Consider the following 22,037-nt stretch of genomic DNA (forward strand, 5'->3'; position numbering starts at 1 on the left):
ACAGTGAAAAGTCCAAAAATCACGTCCTCCATTTGCAGATTGCACTTTCTCTCTGAACTTTGTCACAACGCCTGCTTTTTTCCCGATAATTGAGGGCGCACCATCTGTAGCCAGGCTGACAGCGCGGGACCAGTCCACTCCGACCCTGTCCAGCGCGCCGACGAGTGCAGTGAAAATATCAGCTGCTGTCGTTGTATCTGTCATCGGCACCAACTCCACGAACTCCTCGGTGACGGTCAATGTGTCATCAACTCCGCGGATGAAAATGGCCAGTTGTGCAACATCTGTAATGTCCGTGCTTTCATCAATTGCAACCGAAAACGCAATAAATGACTTTACTTTTTGCTTCAACTGGCTGTCCAAATCCACTGAAAGATCGGAAATCCTGTCTGCAACTGTGTTTCTTGTCAGGCTGATATTTGCAAAAGCCTGGTGCTTTTCAGGGCACACAATCTCTGCTGCCTTCATCATGCATGTTTTTACAAATTCACCCTCACTAAATGGTTTTGAAGCCACTGCGATTTCATTAGCAATGAGGTAGCTAGCTTTCACTGCAGCGTCACTGATGTCTCGGCTGTGAGTAAACACAGACTGCTGTTTCTTCAGACCCGCCAACAGTTCATTCACCTTCTCTCTTCTCCGCTGTCCTTGAAAGTTGTCATATTTGTCGGCATGAAGACTCACATAGTGGCGACGAAGGTTATATTCTTTCAGCAATGCAACATGCTGTGAACACACCAAACATACAGCTTTCCCATTCAATTCCGTGAATAAATAGAAGGATGACAATTTTTCTTGGAACACTCTGCACTCTGCGTCCACTTTTCTCTTTTTTGACAGAGACATATTGGGGCAATGAGGGTGCCAAAGCACATAATGTTAAAAGTAGAAGCCGTAATAAATATCGCGGGCAAAACAAAGTAGCTCATCCAGACTGGCTGCACTTGCTTGACCTATTTGCTCTGCCCCGGTATAAACAGTTTGCTTGCTTAACAAAATTTATATTGCGGCATCCAGTGGACACAATTGGAAGCGCTGTTTATTTTATTGAAAAATTGCAGCTCATTTTTATACTTTACAAAATCATCTCGCGGGCCGGATTAAACCCGTTTGCGGGCCTGATCCGGCCCGCGGGCCGGACGTTTGACACCCCTGACTTAGAAGCTAGTTGACAGGTGCAAAGATCCATCCCAGAAAGCAAATAGATTGACTTCATTGTAGGATTGTCAGGACGGACTTGCGGATCATAACATTATCTAGTGTCACAACTCAACCTATCTAGCTGCCAGCTCAAATATCTACGTTAGCTAGCCAATGTTACTGTCTGCCACGTCGTTGCGTGAGTCTTTACTTTGTAGCCACTAGCCAGCTAGGCTAACTAGTTAGCCACTTGCCATAGGCTAGATAACTCTCACTAACATACCAGGCCAAGTGTTGAAGTCAGCATATCATAAGTGGCTCATGTCATGCCAATGTCATTGTAGTTAACCGCTCAAACCCGGTAGCTAACCTTAGCTAGCTTAACTGTTTAGCATTTTGAGATCTATGACAGGATTGTATTGATTGTGCCATTTGCTGGTCTAATTCAAGCTCCATTGAGGACTTGTGTAGCCTGACGTCCTGCTCTCTGCGGTCTTCATTCACGACAACTGCGCCAGCCTCCACAGAAGATGTCCTGCTCTCTGCGGTCTTCATTCACGACAACTGCGCCAGCCTCCACAGAAGATGTCCTGCTCTCTGCGGTCTTCATTCACGACAACTGTGCCAGCCTCCACAGAAGATGTCCTGCTCTCTGCGGTCTTCATTCACGACAACTGCGCCAGCCTCCACAGAAGACGTCCTGCTCTCTGCGGTCTTCATTCACGACAACTGTGCCAGCCTCCACAGAAGATGTCCTGCTCTCTGCGGTCTTCATTCACGACAACTGCGCCAGCCTCCACAGAAGACGTCCTGCTCTCTGCGGTCTTCATTCACGACAACTGTGCCAGCCTCCACAGAAGATGTCCTGCTCTCTGCGGTCTTCATTCACGACAACTGCGCCAGCCTCCACAGAAGATGTCCTGCTCTCTGCGGTCTTCATTCACGACAACTGCGCCAGCCTCCACAGAAGATGTCCTGCTCTCTGCGGTCTTCATTCACGACAACTGCGCCAGCCTCCACAGAAGATGTCCTGCTCAAGGGCTTTCAAATGCTTGGTCTCGAGAATGAGAGGATAGAGACTGTTGCTTTACGTTACATGTCAATGCTACTACTCCCCGAGGCATACACACACGTACACAGTGTCATTACATGCCTCAAGTGTACTGTCTACTATTTTTCATATCACGTGAATGTTGCATGTGTTAGTTTGTTGTGTAGTTAGCTAGCTATCTTGGTCAAAGGTTTATCATTTTGGTGTTCTTTGCTCTGCAGTTTTTCTCCTGGTTTTTGAAGCTACAGACACAAATGGATCAGGGTGAAAGAGCTAAGCACATGTGAGCTTGATGTTCATGCCTTGCCACTTGCTGATCTCTCAAATTGAAAGTACATTTATACACACAGAGTACGCTGCATTAGATCTATATCTTTGGGGAATGGAATGGAATGTATCGTGTGTGTTACTCCTGCAGGAAAACCAGAGACCATCTCAATTATTATCAGGAGCAATGTGATGCTATTCTGAATGACGTGAATGCTGCTCTAGAACACCTGGACTCTCTGCAGAAGCAGTACCTCTTTGTGTCCAACAAGACAGGAACCCTCCATGAGGCCTGTGAACAGCTCCTCAAAGAACAGGTAGGGGACCACTTATATGTAGGCTATGTGACTGTGTCAGAGAACCTACAGTACCAGTCAAAAGTTTGGACACACCTACTCATTCAAGGGTTTTTCTAGATTTTTACTATTTTCTACATTGTAAAATAATAGTGAAGACATCAAAACTATGAAATAACACATGGAATCATGTAGTAACCAAAAAAGTGTTAAACAAATCCAAATATTTTATATTTGAGATTCTTCAAATAGCCACCCTATCAAATCAAATCAAATGTTATTTGTCATATGCACCGAATACAACAGGTGTAGACATTACAGTGAAATGCTTACCTACATGCCCTTAACCAGCAATGCAGTTTAAAGAAAGAATACCCAATAAATTACAAAAAAATACTATATAAAATAATACGAAATAAAAATAACATATAATTAAAGAGCAGCAGTAAAAATAACCATAGCGAGGCTAAATACAGGGAGTCGAGGTAATTGAGGTAATATGTACATGTAGGTAGAGTTATTAAAGTGACTATGCATAGATAATAAACAGAGAGTAGCAGCAGCGTAAAAGGGGAGGGGGGGGGGGGGCAATGCATATAGTCTGGTAGCCATTTGATTAGATGTTCAGGAGTCTTATGGCTTGGGGGTAGAAGCTCTTTAGAAGCCTCTTGGACCTAGACTTGGTGCTCCGGTACCACTTGCTGTGCGGTAGCAGAGAGAACAGTCTATGACTAGGGTGGCTGGAGTCTTTGACAATTTTTAGGGCCTTCCTCTGACCGCCTGGTATAGAGGTCCTGGATGGCAGGAAGCTTGGCTCCAGTGATGTACTGGGCCGTACGCACTACCCTCTGTAGTGCCTTGCGGTCGGAGGCCGAGCAGTTGCCATACCAGGCAGTGATGCAACCAGTCAGGATGCTCTCGTTGGTGCAGCTGTAGAACCTTTTGAGGATCTGAGGACCCATGCCAAATCTTTTCAGTCTCCTTAGGTTTTGTCGTGCCCTTTTCACGACTGTCTTGGTGTGCTTGGACCATGATAGTTTGTTGGTGACGTGGACACCATGGAACTTGAAGCTCTCAACCTGCTCCACTACAGCCCTGTCGTTGAGAATGGGGGCGTGCTCTGTCCTCCTTCTTTTCCTGTAGTCCACAATCATCTCCTTCGTCTTGATCACATTGAGGGAGAGGTTGTTGTCCTGGCACCACACTGCCAGGTCTCTGACCTCCTCCTTATAGGCTGTCTCGTCGTTGTCGGTGATCAGGCCTACCACTGTTGTGTCATCGGCAAACTTAATGATGGTGTTGGAGTCGTGCCTGGCCATTCAGTCATGAGTGAACAGGGAGTACAGTAGGGGACTGAGAACGCACCCCTGAGGGGCCCCCGTGTTGAGGATCAGCGTGGCGGATGTGTTGTTACCTACCTTTACCACCTGGGGGCGGCCCATCAGGAAGTCCACGATCCAGTTGCAGAGGGAGGTGTTTAGTCCCAGGATTTGAGGGCACTATGGTATTGAACGCTGAGCTGTAGTCAATGAACAGCATTCTCACATACAGTTGAAGTCGGAAGTTTACATACACCTTAGCCAAATACATTTAAACTCAGTTTTTCACAATTCCTGACATTTAATCCTAGTAAAAATTCCCTGTTTTAGGTCAGTTAGGATCACCACTTTATTTATAAGAATGTGAAATGTCCAAATAATAGTAGAGAGAGTGATTTATTTCAGCTTTTATTTCTTTCATCACATTCCCAGTGGGTCGGAAGTTTACATACGCTCAGTTAGTATTTGATAGCATTGCCTTTAAATTGTTTAACTTGGGACAAATGTTTTGGGTAGCCTTCCACAAGCTTCCCATAATAAGTGGGGTGAATTTTGGCCCATTCCTCCTGACAGAGCTGGTGTAACTGAGTCAGGTTTGTAGGCCTCCTTGCTCGCACACCCTTTTTCAGTTCTGCCCACACATTTTCTATAGGATTGAGGTCAGGGCTTTGTGATGGCCACTCCAATACCTTGACTTTGTTGTCCTTAAGCCATTTTACCACAACTTTTGAAGTATGCTTGGGGTCATTGTCCATTTGGAAGACCCATTTGCGACCAAGCTTTAACTTCCTGACTAATGTCTTGAGATGTTGCTTCAATATATCCACATAATTTTCCTTCCTCATGATGCCATCTATTTTGTGAAGTGCACCAGTCCCTCCTGCAGCAAAGCACCCCAACAGCATGATGCTGCCACCCCCGCGCTTCACGGTTGGGATGGTGTTCTTCGGCTTGCAAGTCCCCCCTTTTTCCTCCAAACATAACGATGGTCATTATGGCCAAACAGTTCTATTTTTGTTTCATCAGACCAGAGGACATTTCTCCAAACAGTACGATCTTTGTCCCCATGTGCAGTTGCAAACCGTAGTCTGGCTTTTTTATGGCGGTTTTGGAGCAGTGACTTCTTCCTTGCTGAGTGGCCTTTCAGGTTATGTCGATAAAGGACTCGTTTTACTGTGGATATAGATGCTTTTGTACCTGTTTCCTCCAGCATCTTCACAAGGTCCTTTGCTGTTGTTCTGGGATTGATTTGCACTTTTCGCACAAAAGTACGTTCATCTCTAGGAGACAGAACGTGTCTCCTTCCTGAGTGGTATGACGGCTGCATTGTCCCATGGTGTTTATACTTGCGTACTATTGTTTGTACAGATGAACGTGGTACCTTCAGGCGTTTGGAAATTGCTCCCAAGGATGAACCAGACTTGTGGAGGTCTACACATTTTTTTCTGAGGTCTTGGCTGATTTCTTTTGATTTTCCCATGATGTCAAGCAAAGAGGCACTCAGTTTGAAGGTAGGCCTTGAAATACATCGACAGGTACACCTCCAATTGACTCAAATGATGTCAATTAGCCTATCAGAAGCCATGACATCATTTGGAATCAGCTGGAATTGTCCAAGCTGTTTAAAGGCACAGGTCAACTTAGTGTATAAAAACCTCTGACCCATTGTGATACAGTGAAATAATCTGTCTGTAAACAATTGTTGGAAAAATTACTTGTCATGCACAAAGTAGATGTCCTAGCCGACTTGCCAAAACTATAGTTTGTTAACAATACATTTGTTGAGTGGTTGAAAAGCGAATTTGAATGACTCCAACCTAAGTGTATGTAAACTTCCGACTTCAACTGTAGGTGTTCCTTTTGTCCAGGTGTGAAAGGGCAGTGTGGAGCACAATAGAGATTGCATCATCTGTGGATCTGTTGGGGCGGTATACATATTGGAGTGGTTCTAGGGTTTTTGGGATTATGGTGTTGATGTGAGCCATGACCAACCTTTCAAAGCACTTCATGGCTACAGATGTGAGTGCTACGGTTCAGTAGTCATTTAGGCAGGTTACCTTAATGTTCTTGGGCACAGGGAATATGGTGGTCTGCTTGAAATATGTTGGTATTACAGACTCAGACAGGGAGAAGTTGAAAATGTCAGTGAAGACACTTGCCAGTTGGTCAGCGCATGCTCGGAGTACACGTCCTGGTAATCAGTCTGGCCCTGCGGCCTTGTGAATGTTGACCTGTTTAAAGGTCTTATTCACATCGGCTACGGAGAGCGTGATCACACTGTCGTCCGGAACAGCTGATGCTCTCATGCATGTTTCAGTGTTATTTGCCACGAAGTGAGCATAGAAGTAATTTAGCTCGTCTGGTAGGCTCGTGTCACTGGGCAGCTCGTGGCTGTGCTTCCCTTTGTAGTCTGTAATAGTTTGCAAGCCCTACCACATCCGACGAGCGTCGGAGCCGGTGTAGTACGATTCGATCTTAGTCCTGTATTTACGCTTTGCCTGTTTGATGGTTCGTCGGAGGGCATAGCGGGATTTCTTATAAACGTCCGGGTTAGAGTCCCGCTCCTTGAAAGCGGCAGCTCTACACTTTAGTTCAGTGCGGATGTTGCCTGTAATCCATGGCTTCTGGTTGGGGTATGTACGTACGGTCACTGTGGGGGCGACGTCATCGATGCACTTATTGATGAAGCCAGTGACTGATGTGGTGTACTCCTCAATGCCATCGGAAGAATCCCGGAACATATTCCAGTCTGTGCTAGCAGAACAGTCATGTAGCTTCATTCAGCCACGACTCGGTGAAACATAAGATATTACAGTTTTTAATGTCCCGTTGGTAGGATATTCGTGCCTGTAGTTCATCCACTTTATTATCAAGCGATTGTAAATTGGCCAATAGTATCGATGGCAAAGGTACTCGTCGCCGGCTCCTTACCAAGTACCCCGATCTCCTTCTGCGATATCTACTTTTCTTTCTACTGCAAATGACTGGGATGAGGGCCCTGTCGGGTGTCTGGAGCAAATCCCTCTCGTCCGACTCATGAAAGAAAAGGTATTCGCCCAGTTCAAGGTGAGTAATCGCTGTTCTGATGTCCAGAAGCTCTTTTCAGTCATAAGAGACGGTAGCAGCAACATTATGTACAAAATGAGTTACAAACTCATTATACAGAAGATAGCCCTATTTGACCAAGTCCATATTATGGCAAGAACAGCTCAAATAAGCAAAGAGAAATGACAGTCCATCATTACTTTAAGACATGAAGGTCAGTCAATACGGAAAATGTCAAGAACTTTGAAAGTTTTTTCAAGTGCAGTCGCAAAAACCATCAAGCGCTATGATGAAACTGGCTCTCATGAGGACCGCCACAGGAATGGAAGACCCAGAGTTACCTCTGCTGCAGAGGATAAGTTCATTAGAGTTACCAGCCTCAGAAATTGCAGCCCAATTAAAATGCTTCAGAGTTCAAGTAACGGACACATCTCAACATCAACCTTTCAGAGGAGACTGTGTGAATCAGGCTTTCATGGTCAAATTGCTACAAAGAAACACCAATAAGAAGAAGAGACCTGCTTGGGCCAAGAAACACGAGCAATGTACATTAGGCCGGTGGAAATGTGTCCTTTGGTCTGGAGTCCAAATTTGAGATTTTTGGTTCCAACCTTTGTGTCTTTGTGAAACGCGGTGTGGGTGATATGATGATCTCCGCATGTGTATTTCCCACCGTAAAGCATGCACGAGAAAGTGTTTTCAACAAGACAATGACCCAACACACCTCCAGGCTGTGTAAGGGCTATTTTACCAAGAAGGAGAGCGATGGAGTGCTGCATCAGATGACCTGGCCTCCGCAATCCCCCGACCTCAACCCAATTGAGATGGTTTGGGATGAGTCGGACGGCAGAGTGAAGGAAAAGCAGCCAAGAAGTACTCAGCATATGTGGGAACTCCTTCAAGACTGTTGGAAAAGCATTCCAGGTGAAGCTGGTTGAGAGAATGCCAAGAGTGTGCAAAGCTATCAAGGCAAAGGGTGGCTGTTTGAAGAATCTTTGTTTAACACTTTTTTGGTTACTACATGATTCCATATGTGTTATTTCATAGTTTTGATGTCTTCACTATTATTCTACAATGTAAACAATAAAGAAAAACCCTTGAATGAGTAGGTGTGTCCAAACTTTTGACTGGTACTGTACATGTAGGCTATGTGACTGCGGCAGGTAGCTTAGTGGTTAAGAGCGTTGTGCCAGTAACCGAAAGGTCGCTGGTTCTAATCCCCGAGCCGACTAGGTGAAAGATCTGTCGATGTGCCCTTGAGCAAGGCACTTAACCCTAATTGCTCATGTAAGTCGCTCTGGATAAGAGCGTCTGCTAAATGAAAAAAAAAAAAAAAAAAAGAGGCACGAAAGGTACCAACAGAACATAGTAGTATGGACCTGTTTCCATTCGTAATGGAATAAAACGTCAGACATGAAATGTCAGCCTGTTATGAAAATCCTAGTTCCCTGCCAACAGATCGTTTTCTCTTAAACAGTCAGAGCTGGTGGATCTGGCTGAGAGCATACAGCGGAAGCTTTCCTACATCAACGAGTTGGAGAACATCAACAGGGTTCGCTGTTTATTTATTTATTATACCCTGTACCCATCCTCCTTTCTGTGGCATTTGAAATCCTTTAGCAAATGTCGCTGAAGGTTAATCTTTTTCCTGACTCGAGCCTTGCAAAAGTTCATTCTCGCTCTGTCTCTGCAGAAATTAAACTCACCCACACTGTCTGTAAACAGTGAAGGATTTATACCAATGCTTTGGAAATTGGATGACTGCATAGAGTATGTTTCTTCCCATGTAAGTATATTTTCAGCCCACAATGGAAAGTGTGTATTCTACTGCAGAGCTGTGTCATCATTGTCTGAATACTTACTTTTTTTTCAGCCAAACTTTAAGGACTACCCAGTGTATCTCACAAAGTTCAAACAATGTCTGTCTAAAGCCATGCACTTCATGAAGACTCACACTGTGAACACTATGCAGAATCTCACCGGCCAGTTAACAAAAAGGGTAGGAAAAACTCCTCGGCCACTTTCTATTATGGATTTTGACTTGGTACTGGGACACAATCAACTGTCTTGAGTTGTCTGTCTGACTTAAAATATATTTTTATTTCAGGATCCATTGGGTCTAGCTAACGCAGACAATGCCTTCACATTGTGCCATGTCAAGTTCAGAGCTGCTGCACCCAAAGTCAGAGTGAGTATCATTATTTATTTCTTCTGTTGGAATTACCATAAAATTGCTAAGCCATCCTTTCGGTACAAAATGTTGTGTTGTCTTTCTAGAGATGAATAATAGTGATTGTTCTTTCAGACACTGATTGAACAAATAGAGCAGCGGTCAGAGAGAATCCCTGAGTGAGTATTGGGTTGTTGTACTGTATGCTCATGGCTTAACGGGATCATCTCACCTACTGTGGTGTGTTCTGTTATCTTTGTGTAATTCCTGCCCATGTTCTGTCATCGATGTGTAATGCCTACCCATGTTCTGTCATCGATGTGTAATTCCTGCCCATGTTCTGTCATCGATGTGTAATTCCTGCTCATGTTCTGTCATCGATGTGTAATTCCTGCCCATGTTCTGTCATCGATGTGTAATTCCTGCTCGTGTTCTGTCATCGATGTGTAATTCCTGCCCATGTTCTGTCATCGATGTGTAATTCCTGCTCATGTTCTGTCATCGATGTGTAATTCCTGCCCATGTTCTGTCATCGATGTGTAATTCCTGCTCATGTTCTGTCATCGATGTGTAATGCCTACCCATGTTCTGTCATCGATGTGTAATTCCTGCTCATGTTCTGTCATCGATGTGTAATTCCTGCCCATGTTCTGTCATCGATGTGTAATTCCTGCTCATGTTCTGTCATCGATGTGTAATTCCTGCCCGTGTTCTGTCATCGATGTGTAATTCCTGCTCATGTTCTGTCATCGATGTGTAATTCCTGCTCATGTTCTGTCATCGATGTGTAATTCCTGCCCATGTTCTGTCATCGATGTGTAATTCCTGCCCATGTTCTGTCATCGATGTGTAATTCCTGCTCATGTTCTGTCATCCCCAGGTACCATCAGCTGTTGGAGGAGATCCACCAGTGCTACCTGGACCAGAGAGAGCAGCTCCTCAGGCCCGGCATCACAGCCACCATTACGGACCTGACCAGCCAAAACTACAAGGACCACTGTGCATTAGTGAGATCACACTCTGTTAAACAACAAGGACCGTTGTGCATTAGTGAGATCACACTCTGTTAAACAACAAGGACCACTGTGCATTAGTGAGATCACACTCTGTTAAACAACAAGGACCGTTGTGCATTAGTGAGATCACACTCTGTTAAACAACAAGGACCGTTGTGCATTAGTGAGATCACACTCTGTTAAACAACAAGGACCGCTGTGCATTAGTAAGATCACACTATTTTACTCAGATCCATTCACGTGTGATTGATTGATTGTATTTGTCAGATACAATTACATAGATGCTGTACAAACACATTACAGAAATTAAATAATATTATCTGAGAAGCCTTCATGTTTTGCCAGTGCTAATGTTGTCTGTTTGTCCTGTGTTCTCCTCCCAGGTGCGTAGTGGCTGTGCCTTCATGGTTCATGTCTGTCAGGATGAGCACCGGCTCTACGCTGAGTTCTTCTCCAAACCCACACCTAGACTACAGTAAGTACTGTCTCCTGTCTCCAAACCCACACCTAGACTACAGTAAGTACTGTCTCCTGTCTCCAAACCCACACCTTGACTACAGTAAGTACTGTCTCCACACCTAGACTACAGTAAGTACTGTCTCCTGTCTCCAAACCCACACCTAGACTACAGTAAGTACTGTCTCCTGTCTCCAAACCCACACCTAGACTACAGTAAGTACTGTCTCCAAACCCACACCTAGACTAGAGTAAGTACTGTTTCCAAACCCACATCTAGACTAGAGTAAGTACTGTCTCCTGTCTCCAAACCCACACCTAGACTAGAGTAAGTACTGTTTCCAAACCCACATCTAGACTACAGTAAGTACTGTCTCCTGGCTCCAAACCCACACCTAGACTACAGTAAGTACTGTCTCCTGGCTCCAAACCCACACCTAGACTACAGTAAGTACTGTCTCCTGGCTCCAAACCAAACACCTAGACTAGAGTAAGTACTGGCTCCAAACCCACACCTAGACTACAGTAAGTACTGTCTCCTGTCTCCAAACCCACACCTAGACTACAGTAAGTACTGTCTCCTGTCTCCAAACCCACACCTAGACTACAGTAAGTACTGTCTCCTGTCTCCAAACCAAACACCTAGACTAGAGTAAGTACTGTCTCCAAACCCACATCTAGACTAGAGTAAGTACTGTCTCCTGGCTCCAAACCCACACCTAGACTACAGTAAGTACTGTCTCCTGTCTCCAAACCCACACCTAGACTAGAGTAAGTACTGGCTCCAAACCCACACCTAGACTACAGTAAGTACTGTCTCCTGTCTCCAAACCCACACCTAGACTAGAGTAAGTACTGTCTCCAAACCCACACCTAGACTAGAGTAAGTACTGTTTCCAAACCCACATCTAGACTAGAGTAAGTACTGTCTCCTGTCTCCAAACCCACACCTATACTAGAGTAAGTACTGTCTCCAAACCCACACCTAGACTACAGTAAGTACTGTCTCCTGTCTCCAAACCCACACCTAGACTAGAGTAAGTACTGTCTCCTGTCTCCAAACCCACACCTAGAGTAAGTACTGTCACCAAACCCACATCTAGACTAGAGTAAGTACTGTCTCCTGTCTCCAAACCTACACCTAGAGTAAATACTGTCTCCTGTCTCCAAACCTACACCTAGACTAGAATAAGTACTGTCTCCAAACCCACACCTATACTAGAGTAAGTACTGTCTCCAAACCCACACCTAGACTACAGTAAGTACTGTCTCCTGTCTCCAAACCCACACCTAGACTAGAGTAAGTACTGTCTCCTGTCTCCAAACCCACACCTAGAGTAAGTACTGTCACCAAACCCACATCTAGACTAGAGTAAGTACTGTCTCCTGTCTCCAAACCTACACCTAGAGTAAATACTGTCTCCTGTCTCCAAACCTACACCTAGACTAGAATAAGTACTGTCTCCAAACCCACACCTAGACTAGAGTAAGTACTGTCTCCAAACCCACACCTAGACTACAGTAAGTACTGTCTCCTGTCTCCAAACCCACACCTAGACTAGAGTAAGTACTGTCTCCTGTCTCCAAACCCACACCTAGACTAGAGTAAGTACTGTCTCCAAACCCAAACCTAGACTAGAGTAAGTACTGTCTCCAAACCCACACCTAGACTAGAGTAAGTAATGTCTCCAAACCCACACCTAGACTACAGTAAGTACTGTCTCCTGTCTCCAAACCCACACCTAGACTAGAGTAAGTACTGTCTCCTGTCTCCAAACCCACACCTAGACTAGAGTAAGTACTGTCTCCAAACCCAAACCTAGACTAGAGTAAGTACTGTCTCCAAACCCACACCTAGACTACAGTAAGTAATGTCTCCAAACCCACACCTAGACTAGAGTAAGTACTGTCTCCAAACCCACACCTAGACTACAGTAAGTAATGTCTCCAAACCCACACCTAGACTAGAGTAAGTACTGTCTCCAAACCCACACCTAGACTAGAGTAAGTACTGTCTCCAAACCCACATCTAGACCACAGTAAGTACTGTCTCCTGTCTCCAAACCCACACCTAGACTACAGTAAGTACTGTCTCCTGTCTCCAAACCCACACCTAGACTAGAGTAAGTACTCTCTCCTGTCTCCAAACCTGTGGTCCTCTGTAGCTCAGCTGGTAGAGCACGGCGCTTGTAACGCCAAGGTAGTGGGTTCGATCCCCGGGACCACCCATACACAAAAAAAAAAAAAAGAATGCACGCATGACTGTAAGTCGCTTTGGATAAAAGCGTCTGCTAAATGGCATATTATTATTATTATTATATACTGCCTCCAAACCCACACCTAGACTAGAGTAAGTACTGTCTCCTGTCTCCAAACCCACACCTAGACTAGAGTAAGTACTGTCTCCTGTCTCCAAACCCACACCTAGACTAGAGTAAGTACTGTCTCCAAACCCACACCTAGACTAGAGTAAGTACTGTCTCCTGTCTCCAAACCCACACCTAGACTAGAGTAAGTACTGCCTCCAAACCCACACCTAGACTAGAGTAAGTACTGTCTCCTGTCTCCAAACCCACACCTAGACTAGAGTAAGTACTGTCTCCAAACCCACACCTAGACTAGAGTAAGTACTGTCTCCAAACCCACACCTAGACTAGAGTAAGTACTGTCTCCAAACCCACACCTAGAATAGAGTAAGTACTGTCTCCAAACCCACACCTAGACTACAGTAAGTACTGTCTCCTGTCTCCAAACCCACACCTAGACTACAGTAAGTACTGTCTCCTGTCTCCAAACCCACACCTAGACTACAGTAAGTACTGTCTCCTGTCTCCAAACCCACACCTAGACTACAGTAAGTACTGTCTCCAAACCCACACCTAGACTACAGTAAGTACTGTCTCCAAACCCACACCTAGACTAGAGTAAGTACTGTCTCCAAACCCACACCTAGACTAGAGTAAGTACTGTCTCCAAACCCACACCTAGACTACAGTAAGTACTGTCTCCTGTCTCCAAACCCACACCTAGACTACAGTAAGTACTGTCTCCTGTCTCCAAACCCACACCTAGACTACAGTAAGTACTGTCTCCTGTCTCCAAACCCACACCTAGACTAGAGTAAGTACTGTCTCCAAACCCACACCTAGACTACAGTAAGTACTGTCTCCAAACCCACACCTAGACTAGAGTAAGTACTGTCTCCAAACCCACACCTAGACTACAGTAAGTACTGTCTCCAAACCCACACCTAGACTACAGTAAGTACTGTCTCCAAACCCACATCTAGACTACAGTAAGTACTGTTTCCAAACCCACACCTAGACTAGAGTAAGTACTGTCTCCAAACCCACACCTAGACTACAGTAAGTACTGTTTCCAAACCCACACCTAGACTAGAGTAAGTACTGTCTCCAAACCCACACCTAGACTAGAGTAAGTACTGTCTCCTGTCTCCAAACCCACACCTAGACTACAGTAAGTACTGTTTCCAAACCCACACCTAGACTACAATAAGTACAGTCTAGGAAAGGTGAAGGAAAGGCTCAGATGAATGGCTATTTCCTGGTTAGTATTCTCAATCCTTTTATTTGATTTTCTTTCCTTTTTTTCTTTTTCTTTTTTTTCTTTCAACATTCAACACCTGATGGCTCTACTGTTGAATTGACAACGGGCAGCTGTACAATTCTACACAGTGAGATGAAAACATGCATCTAAACTTCTCAGATACTAGCTAGTGTTTCTCTCTTGTAGAAGAAATGCATTTTCAACATACTGTCATTTCCCAGAGGACATACTGTCATTTCCCAGAGGACATGCTGTCATTTCACTAGAGTATTTTGCTCACTGGTTGAAAAGTAAAGGAGCTTACCCCTCCCCTCTCCAGTGGGCTGCTGGAGAAGCTGTGTCTGTCGCTGTATGACGTCCTGCGACCGTTCATCATCCACGTTATCCACCTGGAGACCCTGTCAGAACTCTGTGGCATCCTAAATAATGAGATGCTGGATGACCACGTTCACAACAACGGTACTGTCACTCACAATACAAAGAACCTCCTCTGGTTACTTTCACCGTCAAGCTACAGTGAGGGGAAAAAGTATTTGATCCCCTGCTGATTTTGTACGTTTGTCCACTGACAAAGAAATGATCAGTCTATAATTTTAATGGTAGGTTTATTTGAACAGTGAGAGACAGAATAACAACAACAAAAATCCAGAAAAACGCATGTCAAAAATGTTATAAATTGATTTGCATTTTAATGAGGGAAATAAGTATTTGACCCCCTCTCAATCAGAAAGATTTATGGCTCCCAGGTGTCTTTTATACAGGTAACAAGCTGAGATTAGGAGCACACTCTTAAAGGGAGTGCTCCTAATCTCAGTTTGTTACCTGTATTAAAGACACCTGTCCACAGAAGCAATCAATCAATCAGATTCCAAACTCTCCACCATGGCCAAGACCAAAGAGCTCTCCAAGGATGTCAGGGACAAGATTGTAGACCTACACAAGGCTGGAATGGGCTACAAGACCATTGCCAAGCAGCTTGGTGAGAAGGTGACAACAGTTGGTGCGATTATTCGCAAATGGAAGAAACACAAAATAACTGTCAATCTCCCTCGGCCTGGGGCTCCATGCAAGATCTCACCTCGTGGAGTTGCAATGATCATGAGAACGGTGAGGAATCAGCCCAGAACTACACGGGAGGATCTTGTCAATGATCTCAAGGCAGCTGGGACCATAGTCACCAAGAAAACAATTGGTAACACACTACGCCGTGAAGGACTGAAATCCTGCAGCGCCCACAAGGTCCCCCTGCTCAAGAAAGCACATATACAGGCCCGTCTGAAGTTTGCCAATGAACATCTGAATGATTCAGAGGAGAACTGGGTGAAAGTGTTGTGGTCAGATGAGACCAAAATCGAGCTCTTTGGCATCAACTCAACTCGCCGTGTTTGGAGGAGGTGGAATGCTGCCTATGACCCCCAAGAACACCATCCCCACCGTCAAACATGGAGGTGGAAACATTATGCTTTGGGGGTGTTTTTCTGATAAGGGGACAGGACAACTTCACCGCATCAACGGGATGATGGACGGGGCCATGTACCGTCAAATCTTGGGTGAGAACCTCCTTCCCTCAGCCAGGGGATTGAAAATGGGTCGTGGATGGGTATTCCAGCATGACAATGACCCAAAACACACGGCCAAGGCAACAAATGAGTGGCTCAAGAAGAAGCACATTAAGGTCCTGGAGTGGCCTAGCCAGTCTCCAGACCTTAATCCCATAGAAAATCTGTGGAGGGAGCTGAAGGTTCGAGTTGCCAAACGTCAGCCTCGAAACCTTAATGACTTGGAGAAGATCTGCAAAGAGGAGTGGAACAAAATCCCTCCTGAGATGTGTGCAAACCTGGTGGCCAACTACAAGAAACGTCTGACCTCTGTGATTGCCAACAAGGGTTTTGCCACCAAGTACTAAGTCATGTTTTGCAGAGGGGTCAAATACTTATTTCCCTCATTAAAATGCAAATCAATTTATAACATTTTTGACATGCGTTTTTCTGGATTTTTTTGTTGTTATTCTGTCTCTCACTGTTCAAATAAACCTACCATTAAAATTATAGACTGATCATGTCTTCGTCAGTGTATAGTGAACTAGGCAGTATGTTACATATTTATCATAACGTATTTTCAGAGAGCAGTGTATAGGCCTACACGTCAACATGTAAAACATTCCTAGGGTATTATATTTATTTCTAAAAGTGAGGGTGTGTAAGCAGGCTGAGTAGAAATGTATGACCTCATTGTGTGTGTGTGTGTGTGTGTAGCTGGTCAGCTGGGGGCGTTTGACGCTGGAGGACGTCCAGGAGAGGAGGACGTCCAGGAGAGGAGGACGTCCAGGAGAGGAGGACGTCCAGGAGAGGAGGACGTCCAGGAGTGGAGGACATCCAGGAGAGGAGGACGTCCAGGAGAGGCTGGTCTACAGGACACACATCTACATCCAGACTGACATCATCGGATACAACCCCGCCCCCGGGGACCTGGCCTATCCTGAACAACTGGAGATGATGGAGGTGCGTCTGTCTGACTGCTGTTTTCAGTCAGTAGGAGGAAGTTGCCCCTATATACTAATCTAAGGTCTGTTTTTTTAGTTTCCCCTTGTAATGGGAATATTGAACATTAATACAGTTAAGAGTGATTAACACAATGTTCCCGTTCTGTAATATTTCCAGTGTTCTGTTTGTGCAGTGTTCTGTTGATAGTGATTGACAAGGAGGTACAAGGACCGAGGACACATCTCTTTAACCAGAGATAATAAGAATACTGTAAAACTATTTGGTGGAATGTGCTTTGTGTCTGCCCGAACGGGCAAGTGACATTTTGTCTTGAAGACAATGTTGATTTGCTTTGACTCTAGTGTTCCATTTTGTACATGTGCATTTGCGGGGCACAACAAAAAAAGAAACCAAGCCAAGCGTCACACCGTTCTCACTAAATTCCCTTTCCCCTCCGTGTATCATTCACTCAATTACCTTCCGACCGCTCCCTCTCCACACGGGTGCTGAGTGCGCACACAAGCTCCCGTTAGGCCTACAGAACTAAATGCCTATAGAAACGTATCTAACTGATGGGATACACAAGCTACATTCCTTGCCAAATTATGATCGTTCTATCACAAATTCAAAATGGGCTGGTTGATTTGAAGTAGGAAAATGTGTTCCAACAACGAGCTCCAGTTTTTAAATAATTGTTTCCCGTCTATTTTCCACTTAAGCTACTTTGCAAACTGCTAGTGCCATTTAGAATTGGTTAGCCTAGGCTATAAACCCCCTTAAACATAGACGGGTTCCGCACTGAAAATACGCACTCAATAAAATGTATAAAGACAGCGTATTTTCATCAGAATCATTAAGCATATGCCTACTCAGGAAATAGATGTCGTAGCTGTAATTCATCACCATGCAGCGTTCAATTAAGCAATAAGTCCCGAGGGAGTGTGGTATATGGCCAATATACCACAAACCCCCAATGTGCCTAATTGCTATTATAAACTGTTTACCAACATAATTACAACAGTAAAAGTAAATGTTTTTTGTCATACCCATGGTATACGGTCTGATATACCACAGCTTTCAGCCAATCAGCATTCAGGGCTTGAACCACCCAACTTATAATGTGGAATTGTTCATCCATTAAGAATATTCAGAAGAACAGGCAGAATAAACTAAATTGAACATCTGTATATCAAAAATAAGACCGATTTTGGTTTGTAACCCTGAAAAAATTGCCTTTCAAATCACCAAATTGAGCCCCGTTTCAAATTATCACTCTTTGAGAATAACTGTTCTTGGGACGAGATGCACAGAATTTCGGACTGGCAACTTTTTTTCATTTGGAAAAATATTCTGTTCCATTTTACTCCATTTTTACTTTTTTTAAACTATAAAATAGGTGTGTCTTGACTGTGATAAGGGCTCGGGGAATAAGAGCGTCTTGTCTGCTAAATGAACAAAACAAGGCTAGTCCATAGCACAGCCACAGGCTTCTACAAGCAAGCTCCACTGCTGAGGTTACTACCTTGTTGAAGATTGTCTTCCACAATATCATATAACCAGTTGATATTACAGATTGTGTTCCACGATATCATATAACCAGTTGATATTACAGGTTGTCTTCCACAATATCATATAACCAGTTGATATTACAGGTTGTCTTCCACAATATCATATAACCAGTTGATATTACAGATTGTGTTCCATGATAAACAGTTGAAGTCGGAAGTTTACATACACTTGGAGTCATTTAAAACTCGTTTTTCAACCGCTCCACAAATTTCTTGTTAACAAACTATAGTTTTGGCAAGTCGGTTAGGACATCTACGTTGTGCATGACACAAGTAATTTTTACAACAATTGTTTACAGACAGATTATTTCACTTATAATTCACTGTATCACAATACCAGTGGGTCAGAAGTTTACATACACAAAGTTGACTGTGCCTTTAAACAGCTTGGAAAATTCCAGAAAATGATGTCATGGCTTTAGAAGCTTCTGATAGGCTAATTGACATAATTTTAGTCAATTGGAGGTGTACCTGTGGATGTATTAGTCTGGTTCATCCTTAGGAGCAATTTCCAAACGCCTGAAGGTACCACGTTCATCTGTACAAACAATAGTACTCAAGTATAAACACCATGGGACCACGCAGCCGTCATACCGCTCAGGAAGGAGACGCGTTCTATCTCCTAGAGATGAACGTACTTTGGTGCGAAAAGTGCAAATCAATCCCAGAACAACAGCAAAGGACCTTGTGAAGATGCTGGAGGAAACGGGTACAAAAGTATCTATATCCACATTAAAACGAATCCTATATCGACATAACCTGAAAGGCCGCTTAGCAAGGAAGAAGCCACTGCTCCAAAACCGCCATTAAAAAGCCAGACTACGGTTTGCAACTGCACATGGGGACAAAGATCGTACTTTTTGGAGAAATGTCCTCTGGTCTGATGAAACAAAAATAGAACTGTTTGGCTATAATGACCATCGTTATGTTTGGAGGAAAAGGGGGAACGCTTGCAAGACGAAGAACACCATCCCAACCGTGAAGCACGGGGGTGGCAGCATCATGCTGTGGGGGTGCTTTGCTGCAGGAGGGACTGGTGCACTTCACAAAATAGATGGCATCATGAGGAAGGAAAATTATGTGGATATATTGAAGCAACATCTCAAGACATCAGTCAGGAAGTTAAAGCTTGGTCGCAAATGGGTCTTCCTAATGGACAATGACCCCAAGCAGACTTCCAAAGTTGTGGCAAAATGGCTTAAGGACAACAAAGTCAAGGTATTGGAGTGGCCATCACAAAGCCCTGACCTCAATCCTATAGAAAATGTGTGGGCAGAACTGAAAAAGCGTGTGCGAGCAAGGAGGCCTACAAACCTGACTCAGTTACACCAGCTCTATCAGGAGGAATGGGCCAAAATTCACCCAACTTATTGTGGGAAGCTTGTGGAAGGCTACCTGAAACGTTTGACCCAAGTTAAACAATTTAAAGGCAATGCTACCAAATACTAATTGAGTGTATGTAAACATCTGATCCACTGGGAATATGATGAAAGAAATAAAAGCTTAAATAAATCGTTCTCTCTAATATTATTCTGACATTTCACATTCTTAAAATAAAGTGGTGATCCTAACAGACCTAAAACAGGGAATGTTAACTAGGATTAAATGTCAGGAATTGTGAAAAACTGAGTTTAAATGTATTTGGCTAAGGTGTATGTAAACTACTGACTTCAACTGTAATATAACCAGTTGATATTACAGATTGTGTTCCATGATGTTATATAAATTAATCTTAAATGGCACTTTTTTATTGACTAATTATTTATATACTGTGTGTATTTGCCCCATACAGTGGGGAAAAAAAGTATTTAGTCAGCCACCAATTGTGCAAGTTCTCCCACTTAAAAAGATGAGAGAGGCCTGTAATTTTCCTCATAGGTACACGACAAAATGAGTTTTTTTTCTTCCAGAAAATCATATTGTAGGATTTTTAATGAATTTATTTGCAAATTATGGTGGAAAATAAGTATTTGGTCAATAACAAAAGTTTCTCAATACTTTGTTATATACCCTTTGTTGGCAATGACACAGGTCAAACGTTTTCTGTAAGTCTTCACAAGGTTTTCACACACTGTTGCTGGTATTTTGGCCCATTCCTCCATGCAGATCTCTTCTAGAGCAGTGATGTTTTGGGGCTGTCGCTGGGCAACACAGACTTTCAACTCCCTCCAAAGATTTTCTATGGGGTTGAGATCTGGAGACTGGCTAGGCCACTCCAGGACCTTGAAATGCTTCTTACGAAGCCACTCCTTCGTTGCCCGGGCGGTGTGTTTGGGATCATTGTCATGCTGAAAGACCCAGCCACGTTTCATCTTCAATGCCCTTGCTGATGGAAGGAGGTTTCACTCAAAATCTCACGATACATGGCCCCATTAATTCTTTCCTTTACACGGATCAGTCGTCCTGGTTCCTTTGCAGAAAAACAGCCCCAAAGCATGATGTTTCCACCCCCATGCTTCACAGTAGGTATGATGTTCTTTGGATGCAACTCAGCATTCTTTGTCCTCCAAACACGACGAGTTGAGTTTTTACCAAAAAGTTCTATTTTGGTTTCATCTGACCATATGACATTCTCCCAATCCTCTTCTGGATCATCCAAATGCACTCTAGCAAACTTCAGACGGGCCTGGACATGTACTGGCTTAAGCAGGGGGACACGTCTGGCACTGCAGGATTTGAGTCCCTGGCGGCGTAGTGTGTTACTGATGGTAGGCTTTGTTACTTTGGTCCCAGCTCTCTGCAGGTCATTCACTAGGTCCCCCCGTGTGGTTCTGGGATTTTTGCTCACTGTTCTTGTGATCATTTTGACCCCACGGGGTGAGATCTTGCGTGGAGCCCCAGATCGAGGGAGATTATCAGTGGTCTTGTATGTCTTCCATTTCCTAATAATTGCTCCCACAGTTGATTTCTTCAAACCAAGCTGCTTACCTATTGCAGATTCAGTCTTCCCAGCCTGGTGCAGGTCTACAATTTTGTTTCTGGTGTCCTTTGACAGCTCTTTGGTCTTGGCCATAGTGGAGTTTGGAGTGTGACTGTTTGAGGTTGTGGACAGGTGTCTTTTATACTGATAACAAGTTCAAACAGGTGCCATTAATACAGGTAACGAGTGGAGGACAGAGGAGCCTCTTAAAGAAGAAGTTACAGGTCTGTGAGAGCCAGAAATCTTGCTTGTTTGTAGGTGACCAAATACTTATTTTCCACCATAATTTGCAAATAAATTCATTAAAAATCCTACAATGTGATTTTCTGGGGAAAAAAATCTCAATTTGTCTGTCATAGTTGACGTGTACCTATGATGAAAATTACAGGCCTCTCTCATCTTTTTAAGTGGGAGAACTTGCACAATTGGTGGCTGACTAAATACTTTTTTCCCCCACTGTATATATATATATATATATATGGGGCAATTTAGCAATTAGGATTTGTTATCTGTAATGGTTATGATAAATTAAGCATTGTAAGCGATCTTTTGGTATATAGATAAATACACATTTGTTTCTAGTGCAGGCCTTGTTCTGAAAATATTTTTTTTTTAATTCTAGTACTCAACAAAAAAATAATTAGAGTTCTCGAACAGTCAAAATGTCTAATGCCCATCCTTATAATAAACCATACTAATTCATGATTGACTTTATCTGCTGCTGCACCTCTCTATTGTT

The 22,037-nt window shown here is 43.8% G+C and overlaps 1 pseudogene across 1 annotated transcript in view; it reads left to right on the forward strand.

Annotated features, from left to right (window-relative positions):
• LOC311143859 (conserved oligomeric Golgi complex subunit 3-like) overlaps positions 1-22,037 on the forward strand; it is a 46,051-nt pseudogene that overhangs the window by 2,039 nt on the left and 21,975 nt on the right. Inside the window, exons 2-12 of the transcript XR_014615563.1 lie at positions 1,769-2,474; positions 2,610-2,775; positions 8,596-8,670; positions 8,812-8,904; positions 8,992-9,117; positions 9,226-9,306; positions 9,424-9,467; positions 10,169-10,295; positions 10,688-10,779; positions 14,647-14,786; positions 16,583-16,828. The product of XR_014615563.1 is annotated as a conserved oligomeric Golgi complex subunit 3-like (transcript). The remainder of the gene's footprint in view (positions 1-1,768; positions 2,475-2,609; positions 2,776-8,595; positions 8,671-8,811; positions 8,905-8,991; positions 9,118-9,225; positions 9,307-9,423; positions 9,468-10,168; positions 10,296-10,687; positions 10,780-14,646; positions 14,787-16,582; positions 16,829-22,037) is intronic.

The sequence above is a fragment of the Coregonus lavaretus genome, assembly GCF_964263955.1.
Source record: "Coregonus lavaretus genome assembly, chromosome: 16".
Lineage (NCBI taxonomy): Eukaryota > Metazoa > Chordata > Actinopteri > Salmoniformes > Salmonidae > Coregonus > Coregonus lavaretus.